This window comes from Diadema setosum, chromosome 3, assembly GCF_964275005.1.
Source record: "Diadema setosum chromosome 3, eeDiaSeto1, whole genome shotgun sequence".
NCBI lineage: Eukaryota > Metazoa > Echinodermata > Echinoidea > Diadematoida > Diadematidae > Diadema > Diadema setosum.
The window spans coordinates 12133078-12149095 of record NC_092687.1 but is presented as its reverse complement, the minus strand read 5'-3'; the positions used below and the strand labels follow the sequence as shown (position 1 = coordinate 12149095).

Here is a 16018-nt window from a genome sequence, read left to right as displayed (position 1 = left end):
GCAATAAAAAGAAAAAGAAATGGATTTTCCAGCACGCTAGAAGATTTCCTGCAGGCTGACAAGGATCTACGTGAGTTTCGCGTGCGTCTTCATACCTACTGGACGTTTTCAGAAAACTTGAATAAGCTCCCCGAATATGCACGTTTTATAAATAGCATTGAATCATTAATACTACCTCAAACACACAAAGAAGGGGTTGCTTAATCCCTTTCTTTGATTCAATTGTCGATCACCCACTTTTTGAGTATCTCATCACCTCTCTTCTCCCATCTCTCCTCTAAAGTACACGTGCTTCGGCCACATTATTGAAAGAACGCAAACATAATAATTGTTGCACGATGGAATGAACGGATTCTAAAAGGTGTTGAGGGCAATTAAAAGCATTGCACTGACACGACTAACAAGTATAAAAGGGGACCCCCTGCTTATAAGACACCCTCACTTCCTCGCGGAAGAACAGCGGGTTGAGTGGCAGTCGCCATACGCGATTTTGGATTATTTCCTCTCTTCTTTCTATATGTTTCTACGTTCATTTTTTTTTTGTTTCATCGTATTTCCAGATATTTGTTCATGTACATTCACTTCATTTTTATATTTTACTGTATCATGTGTCCCGCTGTTAATTTGCCACGAACATTTGTTTTTAAACAAACTGATCTCTTATGGTTGGAGTTGTTGCTGTTGTTGATGTTCAAGTTCAAGTTGATTTATTTCACTTCCAACAAACAAATAATAAGAAATACAAAGACACGCTCATATACACAGACGTCATGAAATGAGTACCACAATGCGATGAACAGAATAACATTGTAAAAGAGATAAAGGTAAATTATCAACAGAGATACAAATAACTGTTACGTCACTGTGGTAAATGCATAAACAACATTGCTGGAAATGGAGTGGACTGCTAAAAAGCAGAGCTTGTAGAATGCAGTCCCCTCATAGAGAAAAGAAATATAATTGCAAAAAACAACAACAACAAATTTCCCTAAGCGGTAGCAAAAAAAAAAAAAAAATACAGACAGAGTAATACACACATAAATGCACACATACGGACGCACATTAACAAACACATGGCGGCTCTCTTGTAAGGAGAAAATTGACGAGAGGATAGAAAGATATAGTAGTGAAGAAGGTATTAAGTCCGAGGTGGACAAGGGGGGAGGAGGGGAGAGGAGAGGGAAATGGTGGGTCATAACCAGGGCACTGGAGGCACAAAAGCACGGGCTCGCTGATGAAGAAAGAGTAGTGAGAATAACGAAGCAACAACAACTTTGAAAATCAAAAGTAAAAAAAAAAAAAAGAATGAATTATTGTGCTGCGTACGAAGTTTTTAGATGATTCTTTAACTTTAAAGAAAATGTATAAAAACTTAAAGCTTCTTTTATATTATTATCCAGAGAATTCCAGAATTTTGGTCCAGAAAAGGAGAATAAAGATTATGCAAAAACCGTCCTAGTCAAAGGCAAATGATATTCATGGGATTGACGGGTTGGATATGCATGAACAGTTTCATTCATGTTGTTGATTTTTACGAAAACAGAACCCTGAGGAAGACCGACAGCTACTCTATCTAAAATCTGTATGATTGTTTGATGTTTTTATATACTTGATGTGTGTGACAATTTTATATTGTTTTGAAATGTATTTGTCTATCTTATGCTGTTTATACACTTTATGCTGATAAGTCTACTCTGGATAGAGATTTGAAATAACAAAAATTAATAGATTTTCCAGCACGCTAGAAGATTTTCTGCAGGCTGACAAGGATCTAGGTGAGTTTCGCGTGCGTCTTCATACCTGCTGGACGTGTGCTTCTCGTTCTATACTCACGTTCTGAGTATAGTTACGGGCTACGGCTTTTCTACTGGTATTCTGCGTGGATCTCTTCGGGCGATTCCAGAACAAGATTTGAGCATGCTCAGAGGCCAGACACACCTTTCCGGGCAAGCCTTGCTTGCGTCTTGCGGGGAATAATTTTTGCTACCCGGAGATCACCGCAGATGGCCTGCACAGTGAGAGTACGTAGCACATACGAGCATCATAAGGGTGTTTTGCTGGCAAGGAACAGTGTCGATACTGCAAACATCCGTGTACCTGGTCAGTTTTGCGGGCGTGGAGCGAGATATACATGCGAATTGCGTGCATTCTGAGGGTCACTACCTGCTTTTCTGTTGGTTAGTTGAGAGTCGGCTGCGGTCAGGTTGACATTCTCTGGGACTTCTGCCAAATATTGAAATAGTCCTACAGACGAATTCCTTCACTGAGTTGTCAGCCTCCATGCACGTGCCTGACACGCAGGTCACACAGATACCCGCAAATAGAATTTAAAGGGAACCCAAACCCAAAGAGCATACTCAATGTGGATTTAGTGAAAGCAGCAACATTAGTAGAACACGTCAGTGAAAGTTTAGGAAAATCGGACAATCGATGCAAAAGTAATGGAATTTTAAAGTTTTGGTGTTGGAGCCGCTGGATGAGGAGACTTTCACTCAAACCACATTGCTCTTTCGGTTTGGGGTTAACGCGTCCTACAGGTAAGACGCATGCAAACCTCACCCAAACCCCTGTCCGTCTCAGAAATTGTCCTGTATGCTGGAAAATCTCCACAGGCAACAAGTCCGCGTAGCTTCCCCGGAAAGGTGTGACAGGGCCTGAACATGGCTGCGGGTAAATAGGATTTGTGTGCGCACCTCCAGGCAACTACGGGCGAGATACGTGCTGGGTACTTTCATGTGCTAGTCACCTGCGGGGACCTCCGGGTAGCAAACATTGCTCTCCGCAAATCACATAGAAGTACGTAAGTCTTGCCCGGAGGTGTGACAGAGCCTATAACATTACTCACACATGCCAACGCACGCTATTTCATCCTCACGTACACACACACACACACACACACCAACGCCCACGCGAGCGCACACACATTTTGAAAAACACAAATTTTCGCTTCCATTCAATTTGAACAATAATATATTTGCCTCTGTGCAACATTCTCAGTCCATGTGCATTGATTATCATATACAGTCAACTTCGGATACCTCGAATTCGTCGGGACCGAAGAAAATGGTTCGAGGTACGTGAAATTCGAGGTACGCGAAATTCGAGGTACGCGTACGTACGTCGAATTTTCTTCGACTTATCCGACGTTTATCGATGTTCACCATGGTATCTGTTATAGTGCCTACCGATTGTTTGCATGCTTGTCAATTGGAATTGAATCGACTTTTATGTGAATGAATTGAATGAAAATCGAAATTGAAATCAAAATGTCAGAAATGAAGATTTTGGTGGCCCTATCGCGCCACCAAAAAAAGTCGGATGCCTGCCTTTACTTTTGAAAATGAACAGCGGTAACAATCGGCTCCGTAAGATACTAAAATAAATGTCGGATGTTTGCTCATACTTTTGTAAATGAAAAACGATAAGACTCAGCTCCGTATGGTGCTAAAACTAACGTCAGATATTTGATTTTGCGTTCGGAAATGATTAAGGACAACATTCGGCTCCGGAAGACGCTGAAATAAATGTCGAATATTTGCTTTGACGTTCGGAAATGAAAATCAATATTCAACTCCGTACGATGGTTAGATAAGTGTCGGATGTTTCCTTATACTTTCGAAAGGAAATAACAATAACATTCGGCTCCGGAAGATGCTGAAATAAATGTCAGATGATCGCTTTTATGTTCGGAAGTTCCAGTAACATTCTGCTCCATACGATGCTAAAATAGCTGTCTGATGTTTGCTTTTAAATTTCGAAATGAATAACAGTAACATTCAGCTGCGTTCAATGGTAAAATTAATGTTTGATGTTTGCTTTGACGTTCGGAAATGAGTAACAATAACATTCAACTCCTTACGATGATAAAATAAATGCTGGATGTTTGCTTTTACGATCGAAAGTAAATGGCAATAACATTCAGCTCCGGAAGATGCTACATATTGCTTTTACGTTTGGCATGTCTGAAAGTGAATAGCAGTAATATTCTTCCCCATATGATACAAAAAAAAAAGTATCGGATATTTGCTATTACATTTCGAAATGAATAACGGTAATATTCAGCTACGTTTGATGGTAAAATAAACGTCTGATGTCAGCTTCGACGTTCAAAAATGAAAAACAGTAACATTCGGCTCCGTACGATGATAAAATAATATTGTCAGAATGATTCATTTAACTTTCGGAAGTGGACAGCAGTAAAATTCGGCTCCGTACGATGATAAAATAAATGTCGTATGTTTGAAATGAATAACGGTAATATTCTGCTTCGTACGATGCAAAAATAAATGACAGATTGTTGCTTTTACATTTGGAAATGATTAACAGTATTAATCCGCTCAGTTAGATGCTGAAACAAATAGCGGATGTTTGCTTTCACGTTTGGAAATGGATAAGGATAGCATTCAGCTCCGTAAGATGCTAAAATGAATGTCGGTTGTTTGCTTTTACATTTAAAAATGATTAACGGTAATATTCGGCTCCGTAAGGTGCTAACAGACTAATAAATGTTGGATGATTGCTTTTACAATAAGAAATGAATAACGGTAACTTTCGGCTCTTTACAATGCTAAAACAAATGTCGGATGCTAACAGATGTCGGCAAATGCTCCCACTTTTTCATTTCAAACGTAAGTTTTGACCTCCTAAATTTTTAGGTATCAACTTTTATAATAATCTATATGCCTATTTGCTAAATCTTAAAACACAAAATAAGATGATTGGATTCTCTGATTTTAATTTCGAGTAAATTCGACCACCAAAAAATAAAAATCAGTGATACTGGTGGCCCGATAAAAGTTAGTGTGGAGCCCTGTCTATTCTATTCTTCATTATGCTCGGCCTTTACTTCCACATCATATTCCACAATATTTTCATAATCGCATTGCTGGAAAAAAAATCAGTGCTTGCGTTCTTGGGGAAGAATAAATGAAACATACTTCGTGAAAGTCAAAAAAAAAAAGTTAAAAAAGGGCACTACGCAGGAGATCGATGTTTGGACAGTGGACCGTGATTAATGCCAAAGATATAACTGTCAACACCCAACACCTACGCAGGTGCGCCACGGTTTAGAAATCTACGCGCGCGGTATGACTATCATGATCAAGAATTAAAACACAGTGGTTAAAGAAAAGAAGATGATGGGCAGAGCATAGTGCTATCGTAAGCACTCCATTGGCAAGGGTGCTATGTGCATACCGTGTACGTATGTAGGTAGGTGTTGGGGATTTTTCTTGTCAACTGTGTATACCGGGTATTTCTTTGGGCGCGCGATTGTTCTGGTCGGGAATATTTACAGTCGAGTGTGAAAAGATTTGTGACGTCTTCTTCGCTGTCCACGCGCGCTTAATCGGAGATGCCGAGTGATGTTGCAATTCGATTCGAGCTACATGCTGGGAAAAACAATAAGTTAATTAAGATCGGGGCAGTAGATTTCACTTCGAGGTAACCGAACTTCGAGTTATTTCTTCGAGCTACGCGAATTTTAATACACGCAAACTCCATAGGAACAATCGGGACTTTCATTTTGCCCCCGAGGTAAGTGATATTCGGCTTATCCGACGTCGAGGTATCCGAAGTTGACTGTAATACAATCAGTACAAGTACGTCAATATTTTGAAAACGTGGGCTTGTACGGTGTCTTCCCTTTTCCTGCACGTATTAAAATCAGTTAAGGTTTTCTCACCATGAAAATGAATTGTTATACGCAATATCACTTGAAGTGAAAAAACAGTATTATGAATAACATTTGAACCAGCTTACGCGTGTAATAACCGTCTGGTCATTACATTTTATACGCTTTGCACTGTTATGAGCAACATATGCTATTACTCTAAGCATTTCGTCTTTTCACATCACACTATAATATTACAATTATGTCGATACAATGGGTGATTTCAAGTTCGGTGCTAGTGCTAGTGCTAGTGCTATCTCAGCACTAGCACCGGCGATAAAACCGAACTTGAAATCACGTCGGTGTTGGGAGTTGACCTCAAAATTATGACGTATTTCCGGTAGTTGGTGCTGGGCTCGGTGTTGAATGTCGTCTGCTGAACCGAGCTCCGCCGTTTGTGTTAGCGATTTACGTGCTTTTTTCCCCATTGACCAACACCAGCCCCTAGGGACTATCATTTTCTTCATTTCAAGTTCGGTACTGGTGTTAGCGTTGCCGTGCGAGACCCGTATTCACTTCCATAATAGATGCACGTTTTACGTGCAAAGTCTATGCTAATGCAGTGGTTGCCCACGTAACGTACACGAACACTCCAGACATGGCTAGGTAAATCTGAGCCTGGGAGCAAATTAAGATAGTTGTATTTTGGGGAATGGATGAAATTTGTGGCATTTTAATCCGTCTTCCTTACTATATGTCTTAAACTAAGCAGTTTTGGCTACATCTTTTAACATTTCGTCGGCGACCATCCGAACCGGATTTTGTGTTTTTAACAGAGAAATTTGATATACGTCATTTTGCCTGAACGCGAATTGGCTGAAGGCGTTCATCCGAACCGACGTATCGCTATACGTCGGTTCGGGTGGGCGCGAATCTTCGAGTCGCGTTCAGAGAAGGTGTCGTATCGCCAGAACTGGCAGAAGCAGACGATGGAGCGTCAACCGGACCCTCCCCAGGACCGGTGAGTTTTATAATGTGTAGCTATGAAATCATGCAATTTCAAATTAAATGAACAGACCCAAGCAAGTTCTATCCGTAAGATTGTCACTTGTCAAGTTAAATACGCAGATTGTCGTGGGTTTTCCAAAATATTTCGTTTTGTTGTTAGGTGTAGTCCTGTGCTGTGTATAGATAAATATGTGGGTACAAAGGGATATTCTATTACTATAGTAGGGTTTATCATAGACCCTTTAGTCCAGAAAAACAACGTTCACAATGATCTCGTTGAGTTGGCTGTATGTGCTTATGGTCCATATATGGACCTCATACGTAGTGGGTGTGGACAGTGCCAAACTGTTAACACTTGGTTCAGGGTGAGTTGTTTGGGAATTACCACAAAAAGTACGAGATTACTAACAGTTAGACCGTAGGCGTAGACGAGTCTAACAAATTACGTAGTCACAGCAAACAATTTAGAGCCGCTAATCGCTGGTTCATCATTGAGTGTAGGGTCCTAGAGTTCTGATGATAGGTTCTATACTTACTTATATATCTATGGCCAATTGAGCCCCAAGCCTGCAAACACACACAAAGAAATGAATAATTTAACCAACGTCTGTAAATTTACTTGATACTAGTATTCCTAGGACTCGAGGAGTAGGATTAAATTATGCTGGCCCATAAATACATGTGTGTTGTTCAGAGATCTAGCCAACTGCAAATGCTTTGTACGGTACCGGTACTGAGTACGTATGTTTTTATCGCATGCATTTTTATGTCGCTGTGAGTGCCAAGTCCCCATAATATTGAAATCACTGCAATGAAGGCTTTAGTGTGTTAACAGGCCAGAGGGCAGTACTTGAGTAAGACCCTCCTGTGATATCTAATAGTAATACGCTGATGTTCCACTACAATTAAAATATATAAATTGAGGTCTAAATGCAATGTTCCACTTGTCACATCTAGCCTAGGTAAAAGGTGCTCACACATTCTAGAGAGTAGTTTTGCAGTACCATAAGCACAGGGAATCTTCGCCCTCTATCTGTTTATAATAAGAGTTGAATTGTGCTTTTGCATTTTAATGATCAATGTATAAATAGACCACTAGATAGGCTTGAGGTATTTAAAACATTTCTGCTAAAATTAAACATATTTTTTAATACACTTGTAGTGAATGTTTTTGTTTTTGTTTATACAGGTCTTTGTCCTCAGGGAAACCAACAGATGTTGAAGTCCTTTGGGACAAAGATGGGTACGAGGAATACCGTAGCTGCATAATGTTGATCAGCTGAAATTCAGGAAGGGCAGCTTCCCACGACTTGGAGTTCGTGTGTCAATGCGATGGCACAGGAAACTGTGGAAATGCACAGTTACTGCTGTGTATGGGGGAGAGAATTCTGAAAGCAGTAGCGATGATGGAAACACAAGCACCGCAGACAGCAGTGACGAAGATGATACTTCTGATTATGACGATGATGACAACATTTACCTGGCGAAATTAGGTAAGATTGAGCGCACACAAATGAATACATACTTGTAGTAAAAAGTATGGACAGTATACAGCGTGTGTGTTTATTCAATGCCTCTAATAACCTCATAACTGTGCTGCAATGTTAGAAGTAGCTTACTCCATACTGCATGAATGCATTTAAGTAGTGCCTGGTATATTAGGTTTTCATGGTGTCAACTCGTATACAGCACAACCTGGTATACCATGTTTTCAAAATAAAGACATGAGCGTGTACTTGTGCAGCCTTAATTCATGTTTATTAGTGTTATGCCTGCAAAAAAAAAAAAAAAAAAAAAAAAAAAAAACTTAAATGGGAACAGATTAAACCTTCTATCAGTATCTTTTCTTTTTCTGTGTCACATCTGCTTGTATTTTGTGTTAGTTACTTTTTCCAATTTCATAATGCCCTTGTTTTGCTGCAAAACTGAAGATCTATGTGTGTAGCCAGCAAGGCTGAGTTTAAAAAAATGTTGACTTGCTGACCCCATTCGGGTGCCCTATAGTAACAAAAGAGTTTGTAAGCCTATTAGCAAATGCTATTTTTGTGCCCCACTTCCAATGATGTTTTTGTATTCTTCATAAGCACATGCAATTGACTGTGGAAAGAGGATGCATGTACCGCTTGACTGATTTTGCATTTAATGCAGATCACCAGTCTATCCGATCTCTGCTGATGGGCAAAAATAAAACTCTTGTTTGTGGACATTTACATAGGGCTATCTGAAAAATGTGTTATTAAAAGGTTAATCTTAATAAAAAAAAAATATATAAATTAAACTTTTTGAAAAATATATTAACAGTGAAAAATATATGCACTATGTATATTTTGTTTTCCTCATTTATAGTTGGCATCAAAAAGGACATCAGCTGCATTCCAGAGATACCAAAGCTAGTATTGAACAGTGAAGGAGCACCGTTAGATCCATCCCAGCAGAATGTCAGCTCTGACCAACTTCTCAATGGTGAGTGTTTGTAAAGCCTTAATCTTGTTCAGAAACCCAAGCAGATATGGTTGAATCAATCTTGGTGGAATATCAATTAGTAATTCAGATTAAATTATGCTATTGCTGACATAATAGCAAATAAAAAGAATGACAGCAACTATACACAAGCAAAGAATGTAGCATCCTGGCTACCATGTACCAGTATTTTTTGCAGTTGTCAGGGATGGGTCAAGGAATTCTGTAAATTGGGGGGTGGGAACCACACGCACATCTCCAGTTTTTCTCTGTTTATTTTTTGTTATAAAAAAGGGCATCTTAAACCCCATGTGTCCTTGCGCAGATCCACAATGGGTTGTAATCTGGATTACAAAGAAATGATAAAGTCAATCTTTCAATATGATTAAAAAAAATGTAATATCTATGCTCCATATGTATTTTTTTTTTCTTTTTGTTTTCTTCATTTCCAGTTGGCATCACCAAGGACATGTACTGCATTCACGAGACCAATACCAGAATTGAACAACGAAGCACCATCAGATCCATCTCAGCAAAATGTCAGCTCTGACCAACTTCTCACTAGTGAGTGTTTGTAAAGCCTTAATCTTGTTGGGAAACCCAACCAGATATTGCTGCATTAATCTTGTTGGAATATCCATTAGTAGTTGAGATTAAATGATGCTATTGCCGTCTTATACACTTTAATAGCAATTAAAAAGGATGACATAAACTACACACAAGCAAAGAATGTAGTATCCTGGCAACGATGTACCAGTGTTTTTTTGCAGTTGTCAGGGGTGGGTCCGGGAATTCTGTGAAGTTGGGGGGGGGGGGGAACCACACGTATGTCCTCCAGTTTTTATATTCATTTCTTTTGTTTAAAAAAAAAGACAAAAATAAAGGGTATCTTACACCCGATGTGCCCCACATGAATCAACCACTGGTTGCAATCTGGATGACATGTTATCCTTCTTGTCATATTGTAACAAATGGCTAACACACAACTGGAGAATGTAGCTTGTCTGGCAATTGTACCTGGACCTTCCAAGCAGAGTGATAATCTATGAGCAATTCTCAAATGAGGATGCATATACGGTTTGACTGCTTTCGCATTAATGCAGATCACCAGTCTGTCCGATCTCTGCTGATGGGCAAAAAAACCCTCTTGTTTGTGGACATTTAAATAGGGCTTTCTGAAAATTGTGGTATTAAAAGGTTAATCTTAATATAAAAAAAAAGATAAATTCATTCTTTAAAAAAATCTGATAGAAACAATAAAATAAACATGGGCTATGTATATTTTGTTTTCCTCATTTACAGTTGGCATCAAAAAAGACATCAGCTGCCTTCCTGAGATACCAGTGCTAGTATTGAACAATGAAGGAGCACCGTCAGATTCACCCCGGCAGAATGTCAGCTCTTACTAACTTCTCACTGGTGAGTGTTAGTACAGCCTTAACCTTGTTGGGAAACCCAACGAGATATTGCTGAATCAATCTTGTTGGAATATCAATTAGTAATCCGGATTAAATGATGCTTTTGTTGCCATATAATAGCAAATAAAAAGAAAAACATCAACTATACACAAGCATAGAATGTAGCATCCTGGCTACCATGTACCAGTATTCTTTGCAGTTGTCAGGGGTGGGTCCAGGAATTCTGCAAATTGGGGGGGGGGGGGGACCACACGCACATCCCCCAGTTTTTCTCTGTTAATTTTTTTGTCCCCGCTGAACGAGTTCGAGCAGGGGACTATGAAACGGGCTCCGTACGTGTGTGTGTCCGTCCGTCCGTCCGTCTGTCCGTGTGTCCGTCCGTGTGTGCGTCCGAGTGTGATCAAAATCTTCAATTTGCTACTTCTCTGTCATTTATGAGCCAGTTTTGATTCTGTTTGCTTTATATGATAGCACTACATGGGAGCTTTGAAATTTCTACACAGAATTTCAGTCGTGACCTTTGACCTTGACCTTTGACCTATAATTATTGTACATTTTGCTACAAAATGCTACTCCTTCGCCATTTCTAACCCGATTTCGATTCCGTTTGCTTTATGTGATGGCACTAGGTGAGGGCTTCAAAACTTCTACACAGAATTTTGACCTTTGACTTCTTTGACCTTTGACCTTGATTTTTGACCTGTATTGTACATTTTGCTACAAAATGCTACTCCTTCGCCATTTCTTACCTGATTTCGATTCCGTTTGCTTTATGTGATGGCACTAGGTGAGGGCTTCAAAACTTCTACACAGAATTTTGACCTTTGACTTCTTTGACCTTTGACCTTGATTTTTGACCTGTTTTGTACATTTTGCTACAAAATGCTACTCCTTCGCCATTTCTTACCCGATTTCGATTCTGTTTGCTTTATGTGATGGCACTAGGTGAGGGCTTCAAAACTTCTACACAGAATTTTGACCTTTGACTTCTTTGACCTTTCACCTTAATTTTTGACCTACATTTTTTGTACATTTTGCTACAAAATGCTACTCCTTCGCCATTTCTTACCCGATTTTGATTCCGTTTGCTTTATGTGATGGCACTAGGTGAGCGCTTCAAAACTTCTACACAGAATTTTGACCTTTGACTTCTTTGACCTTTGACCTTGATTTTAGACCTATATTGTACATTTTGCTACAAAATGCTACTTCCAGCGGGGACATATATTACGCACCGCGTAATTTCTACTTTTCCTTGTTTTTAGTTTTAAAAAGGGCATCTTAAACCCCATGTGTCCCCGCATGGATCCACCATGGGTTGTAATCTGGAAGACATTTTGTCCTTTGAAAGAAATGATAAAGTCAATCTTTCAATAAATATGTTTTTAAAAAAATGTAATATCTATGCACCATTTGTATTTTGTTTTTCTTTTTGTTTTCTTCATTTCCAGTTGGCATCACCAAGGACATGGACAGCATTCACGAGATACAAGTACCAGAATTGAACAACGAAGCACCATCAGACCCATCCCAGCAAAATGTCAGCTCTGACCAACTTCTCACTGGTGAGTATTTGTAAAGCCTTAATCTTGTTGGAAAACCCAACCAGATATTGCTGCATTAATCTTGTTGGAATATCCATTAGTAATTAAGATTAAATGATTCTATTGCTGTCTTATACACTTTAATAGCAATTAAAAAGGATGACATAAACTACACACAAGCAAAGAATGTAGCATCCTGGCTACCATGTACCAGTGTTTTTTGCAGTTGTCAGGGGTGGGTCCAGGAATTCTGTGAAAGTTGGGGGGGGGGGGGAGGGGGACGTGCATGTCCTCCAGTTTTTCTGTTTATTTCTTTTGTTAAAAAAAAAGACAAAAATAAAGGGTATCTTACACCCGATGTGCCCCACATGAATTAACCACTTGTTGCAATCTGGATGACATGTTACCCTTCTTGTCATGAAGGTACATGAGAATGTAGCTTGTCTGGCAATTATTGTACCTGGACCTTCCAAGCAGAGTGATAATCTATGAGCAATTCTCAAATGAGGATGCGTGTACCGTTTGACTGCTTTCGCATTAATGCAGATCACCAGTCTGTCCGATCTCTGCTGATGGGCAAAAAAACTCTTGTTTGTGGACATTTCCAAAGGGCTATCTGAAAATTGTGCTATTAAAAGGTTAATCTTAGTCAAAGAAATTGTAAAGTCAAATTTTCAATAAATATGATGGAATCAAATGGAATATTTGTGCACCATGTGTATTTGTTTTTCTTTTTGTTTTCTTCATTTCCAGTTGGCATCACCAAGGACATGGACTGCATTCAAGAGATACCAATGCTAGTATTGAACAATGAAGCACTGTCAGATCCATCCCACAGAATGTCAGCTCTGACCAACTTCTCACTGGTGAGTGTTTGTAAAGCACTTAATCTAATTGGGAAACCCAGCCAGATATTGCTGATTCAATCTTGTTGGATTAAGCATTAGTAATCCAGATTAAATAATGCTATTGCTGTCATATAATAACAAATAAAAAGAATGACATCAACTATACACAAGCATAGAATGTAGCATCCTGGCTGATATGTACCATTATTTCTTTTTTTTTATGCCTCCGCCACGAAGTGGTGCCGGAGGCATTATGTTTTCGGGTTGTCCGTCCGTCCGTCCGTCCGTCCGTCCGTCCTTCCGTCCGTCCGTCCGTCCTTCCGTCCGTCCGTAATGAATTTTGTGGACAAGGTAACTATCAAAACCTGTTGAGGTATCCTAATGAAACTTGGCATGTATGTGTATTAGGGGGTGAAGTTGTGCCTATCAACTTTTGGGTGCACATGCTCAAGGTCAAAGGTCAAAAGGTCAAGGTCAAATACATAAAATTTCACTTTTCCACCATATCTATTGAATGCCTGAAGATATTTTCTTGAAACTTAGTGTATACATGTATTACCCAATTAAGATTCTCTGGTGAAAGTTTGCGTCATGAGGTCAAAGGTCAAAGGTCAAAAGGTCAGGGTCAAATACATGAAATTTCACTATTTTCGCCATATCTATTGAATGCCTGAAGATATTTTCTTGAAACTTAGTGTATACATGTATTACCCAATTAAGATTCTCTGGTGAAAGTTTTGGTCATGAGGTCAAAGGTCAAAGGTCAAAAGGTCAAGTAAAAAATATCAAAACTTCTTTTTTTTCTCCGTGCCTTGGAAAATTGTTCAAGGTATCTTCATGGAACATAGAATATACATGTACTGACTGGAAGTGATTATCTAGAGAATGTAGGGTTCATGAGGTCAAAGGTCAGGGGTCAAAGGTCAAGTGCAACACTTCAAAATTTTACTATTTCCCTCATATTTATGCAATGCCAGCAGGGTTATTATTTTTTTACACTTGGTGTATGCATGTGTAACCTAATAGAAATTCTCTGGAAAGTTTTTTTTTTCTTCTTTTTTTGCCTCAAAGGTCAAAAGGTCAAAGATCAAGTGAAAGTGCTGAACTAACTTTTTCCTCCATATCTCGAGGTGGCTCAAGTTATCTTGAAACTTAGTACTTATTATGCATGTTCTACCTGAAAGTGATTATCTTATGAATTTTAGGGTCAAGGGCCAGATGAAAATGGTAACAATTTACTATTCAATTCAGAAATTGCACTTTTTCTCCACACCTGTATCTTGAAAATTACTCAATGCCTAAATGTATGAATGGGTCAAAGTCAAGTTAAAGTCCTTAAATCCCTAGATACATGCTCTCCTATTCATCCAATTAAACCTAGGTCAAGGAAGGTGAACATTCAACACATTTGTGACAAACTTGTCATTTCAATATTTTGCCAATTTTGTGAAAATGTAATCACACATTGTCCACATGTACTATCTAGACCTATTGGGAAAATCATGCATTATGGCGGAGGCATACCAGTCGCCAAAGCGACATTTCTAGTCTTTTTTTTTTTTTTTTTGCAGTTGTCAGGGCTAGGTCCAGGAATTCTGTAAAGTGTGTGTGTGTAGGGGGGGGGGAACCACACGCACGTCCTCCAGTTTTTTCTGTTGATTTTTTGTTTAAAAAAACAAAAACGATAAGGGCATCTTACACCCCATATGTCCACACATGGATCCACCACGAGTTGTAATCTGGATGACATCTTGTCCTTTCAAAGAAATGATAAATTCAGTCTTTAAATAAACATGATAATACAAATGTAATATTTATGCACCATGTGTATCTTGTTTTTCTTTTTGTTTTCTTCATTTCCAGTTGGCATCACCAAGGACATGGACTGCATTCAAGAGATACCAATACACACTTTGTACCAGAATTGAACAATGAAGCACCATCAGATCCATCCCAGAAAAATGTCAGCTCTGACCAACTTCTCACTTATTATTGCTTGCCTATGGTGCCTACAGTTGTTTGTGCATGCAAAAGCAATTTAGTCTATGTATTCAAATTTTTGATGATTTATCACTCAGCACTATCTCCCCACCACAATTCGCCACGTTATGATTTGTCTATTCTATAGCTATTAAATATTCTATGATATCGTAATAAGCTTTGATATTTCTTTAACAATAATTGTCATATTTTTTCATGTGAAAGATGTATATACATGTAAAAGCTTTATTCCTCCTTCAAAATGTGATTTGATTTCTGTAGGACCACTGCGTAGATATTACTGTTATATCAAAATGAAAGTACAATCACAAACATGCACATAATAACAACTCATATCATACTGATTTTTTATTTTTTTTTTAGCCCTAAGACCTGCGTTATCAGAGATTCACTAATACATGTATTAGGAGGAAGTTGGCCCTCTGCTTTAAGCCATTTCCATCTAATGAATGTTTCAGAATGTATTTCAATATAAACTGTATTGTGTACAATTTTCTCATGTTAAAATCGGTTTGACAATTAATTTAGATCAATATTTATTTTACCAAAGACATCTTGATTTATACATTTAAAAATTTTCGAGGAAATGTAACCATTGTATTAAAGGACATGTTCATTATCAATGAATTTAAATCAATATTCATTTTACAGTACCACAGACATCTTGATCATTCTGTAAATTTAAAAGTTTTTCATGAAATTTGACCATTGTATTTAAGGACATGTTCATTCCTTTTCTTTTATTTTTGGATGTGAGATATTGATTGATTTTGAAATAAATATTGCTGCTTATTGCTGCATTTTAATGCAGCATTGTCTCAAGACTCACTTTTTTTTTCTCTTCTATGTACTGGGATCTCATATCATGAGGAAATCATAATATTATGCACACTAAAATGTCAGCATATATAATTGGAAGTGAAATGATATTCATAGTACTACATGTACTTGAATATCATTTAAGTCTGTAGGGGTCTGTAGGACAATACACCTTTATCATTTGTGTGAACAAGTACAATCCATGTTTGTGTGTGTAGATGTTTCTGTGTAGAAAATTAATTTGCATCTGTTTCAGAGTCCTGAACATATATTATATAAAAAACAAACAAACAATAATGTGAGACAGAC

At 38.4% G+C, this 16018-nt stretch overlaps 1 pseudogene; it reads left to right on the top strand.

The window, feature by feature from the left end:
• Positions 1–7867: 7867 nt before the first annotated feature.
• Positions 7868–15591, top strand: LOC140247037 (uncharacterized; annotated as a pseudogene).
• The last annotated feature ends 427 nt before the right edge of the window (positions 15592–16018 follow it).